The sequence below is a fragment of the Rhinopithecus bieti genome, unplaced genomic scaffold (assembly GCF_001698545.2).
Source record: "Rhinopithecus bieti isolate Rb0 unplaced genomic scaffold, ASM169854v2 scaffold_57691, whole genome shotgun sequence".
Classification (NCBI taxonomy): domain Eukaryota; kingdom Metazoa; phylum Chordata; class Mammalia; order Primates; family Cercopithecidae; genus Rhinopithecus; species Rhinopithecus bieti.
Window position 1 is genome coordinate 2,703,123 of NW_016824383.1, and position 5,322 is coordinate 2,708,444.

Genomic DNA, 5,322 nt, shown 5'->3' on the forward strand with positions numbered 1-5,322 from the left:
ATAAATGATAAACATATTTAAACGGTAAAAGACAGTTCAAAACTGGTGTTGGGAGGACACACACACACACACACACAAAATGCAATTTGTATTTCTGTCTCACCCTATACACAAAAGTAAGCTTTGGAGAGATTAAAGATCTAATTGTAAAACATTAATTTTCAAATTATGAAGAGAGAATACAAGAAAATCTCTTAACAATTTGGTAAAATAAATAGCTTTCTTTTTTTTTTTTTTGAGATGGAGTTTCACTCTTGTTGCCCAAGCTGGAGTGCAATGGCACAATGTCTGCTCACTGAAACCTCCGTCTCCTAGGCTCAAGCAATTCTCCTGCCTCAGCCTCCCAAGTAGCTGGGATTACAGGCACCTGTCACCACATTCATCTAATTTTTGTATTTTTAGTAGAGACGGGGTTTCATCATGTTGGCCAGGCTGGTCTCAAACTCCTGACCTCAGAAGATCCACCCGCCTCGGCCTCCCAAAGTACTGAGATTACAGGCGTGAGCCACCGGGCCCAGCCTGGAAGAGCTTTCTTAAGGCAAAAAAAAAAAAAAAAAATCAAAAGGCATAGAAGAAAAATCTGATAAACCCAATCAGATACAAATTTAAATTCTCTGCAGCAAGACAGGAGAAGTTCTAAAGCAGGGGACAGACTTGGATAAATTAATTTATATTAATGATTAATCTTTGATATATAACAAAGGTGAGTGTCCAAATTTTAAAGCATTTCTTCAAGTAAGTTAAAATATAATAAAAATAATTCAATATAAATGTAAACAAAGACTAAACAGAAAATTTCTAGAAGAAATAAAAATAGGCAATACAATCATTGTCTGAAAATGGGCCAGGAGCTTTGGAAGGTCCAGGAATCCCTTGAAGCCAGGAGTTTGAGATTAGACCAGCTTTGGCAGCATAGTGAGACCCTGTCTCTACAAAAAAAATATTAGCCAGTTGCAGTGGCACAGACCTGTCATCTAGCTATTCAGGAGGCTGAGGTGGGAGGATCACTTGAGCCCAGGAGTTTGAGACCAGCCTAGGCAATACACAAGATCCTGTCTCTACAAAAAATTTAAAAATTAGCCAAGTATGGTGGCACACACCTGTAGTCAGGCTACTTGGGAGGCTGAGGTGGGAGGATCCCTTGAGCTCAAGAGTTTGAGACTACAGTGACCTATGACTGCACTACTGTGCTCCAGAGCAAGACCCCATCTCTTAAAAATAAAAACATCAAAAAAGGTACTTAATCCACTAACAATAAGACAAAGGCAAATTAAAATACTAATGAGTTAACCGATTGGCAAAAATGTTAAAGCTTGTTCATATCAAATATTGGCAGGATTGCAGAGACACAGACCCTCATACATTGTAGGAATGTAAATTGACATGATCACATTGTAGAGGAATTTGACTGATGTATTTTCCCCAAGCAAACTCTTATATGTGGGCACAAGGAGACATGCATAAGAACACTGGTTGCAGCGTTGTTTGTAATAACAAAGATTGGAAATAACCTAAGTGTTCATCAATGGGGTATGGGTAAATATGATGCAACACATTCATGTAATAGAATATTTTACAGAAGTTACACGACATAAACTCAAAAACATTATTTTATATTATTTTATTTTTTTGAGACAAGGTGTTACTCTGTCACCCAGGCTAGAGACAGTGGCACAATCACAGGTCACTGCAGCCTCGACCTACCAGACTCAAGCGATCCTCCCACTTCAGCCTCCCGAGTAGCTGGGACCAGAAACATGTGTCACTACCTGGCTAATTCTTAAACTTTTTGTAGAGATATGGTATCACTACGTTGCCCAGGCTGGTCAGTTTTGACCCCAAATAACCCTCCCACCTCAGCCTCCCAGAGTGCTGGGATTACAGGTATGAGCCACCATGCTCAGCCAAAAACATTTTAAAATAACCAAATAAGTTGCAGATTAATACCAGAGGTAGAAAAAAATCCAGTCTGTATATTTTCTATAACTACATGTAATTCTTTTGTAAATGGATACATGTCAACTTTGTCTTGCAACCAAGATAGAGTAACAGGAACAAGATTTGCCCTTCTGCCTGAAACAACACAACAAAAAACCCAGATAAAATGTATGAAACAACAGGTTTTAAGACATAGCACACCAGGTGAAGAAGGATGGTGCTCTCTGGGAGCTGGAATACAAACAAGGGGATTCCTATTATTGCACCCAGCTTATTGCCTTGATTTTTTTTTTTTTTTTTTTTTTTTTTGAGACGGAGTCTCACCCAGGCTGGAGTGCATTGGTGTAATTTTGGCTCACTGCAACCTCCACCTCCTAGGTTCAAGCTATTCTCCCACATCAGCCTCCCGAGTAGCTGGGACTACAGGCATGCACCACCATGCCTGGCTGATTTTTATATTTTTAGTGGAAACAGGGTTTCTCTGTGTTGGCCAGGCTGGGCTTGAACTCCTGACCTCAGGTGATATGTCCACTTTGGCCTCCTAAAGTGCTGAAATTACAGGTGTGAGCCACGTTGCAGTGCAGGGAAAGGACGCTCAGACAGAGGCTGGTGGACTCCTGGGCTTGAGAAGCTAGAACTGAGAGTCTGAGGAAATCAAAACATCTAGAAATCTCAGGACAGAATACTGTAGGGTAAAGACTTCCCAGAAAGATCCTAAGAGACCTAAAGAATATCCCCCTTGAGGACCCAGTAGAACACTTATTGATCCGTGCATGCATCCTGGAAATTATCCAAGGCTGGGGAAAGAACCATGTGGGAACATTAGAGGGAACCATGCCTGGTGCTTACTCAGGGCCAGTAATAGTGTCTGTTCCTGCCAACCAGACTGGAAAACAACCTCATAATTCATGAGCATTTGGTAGAGTACACAAAAGGGTCTTGCCTGAATAGTGGAGAATAATTAGTCCTAGACTGAGCACACCCTGCCCCAGTTCCACCTAACAAACCTTAAAAGTGAGACCCGAAAGTTTCTTTCAAATTCTTTCCAACCAACTTAACTGCACCCAGGACAAAGCTCAAGAAGAGGTATAGGAATACAAAAATATCTAGTATCCAATGAAGTGAATTCATAACATCTGGAATACAATGATTGCCAGACTTGCAGAAAGCAAAAAAATGTAGCTTACAATGAGGAGAAAAATTGGTCAATTGAAACAGACCCAGAACGGACACAGATGATAAGTTAGTAAGAAGGACATTAAAACTTTTATTATAACTGTATTCCATGGGTTCAACAAGCTAAGTAGAGACACAAAAAATATAAAAAGGCCCAAACTACAACTTTTAGAAATTAAAACAATAATCCCTGAGATTAAAGATACTCTGGGTGGAATTAATGGCAGATAAGATATTGCAGAAGAAAATATTAGTGACTTGGAGACATAGATATTGAAGGGAAAAAGTACTTTTAGACAATGAAAAGGACTATGAGTAACTTCAAATCTCTTAATATACATGTAATTGGAATCCCAGAAATGTAAAGAAGAAGGAGGACAAAAATGTTTGAAGAAATAATGGCCAAAAATTTTTTTCAATTTGAGGAAAACCCTAAACTCACAGACTCCAAAAGCTCAATGAACACCAAGCACAAGACATATGAAAAAAAAAAATCACCAAAACCCAGCATAATCACATTGCTCAAAGCCATGGATAAAGATAAAATTTGAACAGACTAAGCCAAGTATAGTGGCATGTGCCTGTAGTCCGTTACTCTGGAGGCTGTGACAGTAGGATGGCTTGAGCCCAAGAGTTTGAGGCCAGCCTGAGCAACATAAAGATCCCATCCATCTCTGAAAAAACAAATTAAAGCAACCACAGGAAGAAAAAGAAAAGACACATTACAGAAGCATAAAAACAAGGATGACAGCAGAGTTTTCATCAGAAACCATGTAAGGCAGGAGGCAGTGGGCTATTTCTTTAAAGAATTGACAGAAAAATATGTCAACCTAGAATTGTATACCCAGTAGAAGTATCTTTCAAAAATGAACATCAAATAAAGACTTTTTCAAATATATGAGAGTTGACAGAGCTAACGCCAGGAGACCTGAACCACAAAGAAACGTTAATGAAAGTCCTTTGGGCCGATGGAAAATGACACTAGATGGAAATTTAGATCTATGCAAGAGAATGAAGGGCACGGAAATGAACAATACGTGGGTAAACAGAAAAGGATTTTTCTATTTTTTTATTTAAAAAATAGGTCTTTGTTTTGTTTTGTTTTGTTTTGTTGAGATAGGGTCTCCCTCCGTCACCCAGGAGGGGGTGCAGTGACATGATTCCAGCTCACTGCAGCCTCAAATTTCCAGGCTCAAGCAATCCCCCCAGTTTAGCCTCCTAAGTAGCTAGGACTACAGGTGCATGTCACCACATCTAGCTAACTTTTTTTTTGTTTTTTGTAGAGACGGGATAGCACTTTGTTGCCCAGGCTGGTCTTGAACTCCTAGCCTCAAGCCATCCTCCCACCTAGGCCTCCCAAAAGTCTGGGATTACAGTCATGAGCCACCATGCCCAGCTTAAAAAATATATTTTAAATCAAAATGTAAGAATGTATTCGGGGCTTATGATATATGTAGAGATAAAACTGATGACAATAATTATTCAAAAGCCTAGAGGGGAGATATGGAAGCTAAGGTTTTCATGCATGAATTTCATGATTTCATGCATGAATCACTTAAAAATACACTCCGACATGTTAAAGATGTATACAATAAATGCTAAAGTAAGCACTAAAATAGCACAAACAAGAGTTATAGCTAATAAGCCAATAAAGGAAATAAAATCAAAATAACATTTTGGCAGTTTATTTAAAAATTTAAATGTACACCTATTATATGACCCATTCATTCCACTTTTATTCACCCAAGAGCAATTAAAGCACATCTGTGTTCAAAGACTTATACACGAATGTAAAAGCTGAAATGACAAAACTTCTAGAAGAAAACATAGTAGAAATTTTTATAACTGTGGGTTAGGCCAAGATTTCTTAGGCAAAACACCAAAAAGATGATCCTAAGGGAAAATATTTAAAACTGGATCTCATCTTTTTTTAAAACATTTGCTTTTCTAGAGAAACTCTTAAGAGACTGGAAAGACCAGCCATTGCTGGGGGGAACTATTTGCAAAGCATATATCTGACAAAGGACTTTTATCTAGAGTATTAAAAAAAAAAACCCTCAATACTTAATTATAAGAAACCAACTAACCAACTCATTAAAAAAAACGGACAAAACATTCAGAGAGACACTTTACCAAAGAAGATGGCAAGTAAACACATGAATAGATGCTCACATTACTGGTCTTTTGGGAAATTCTATTTAAAACCAT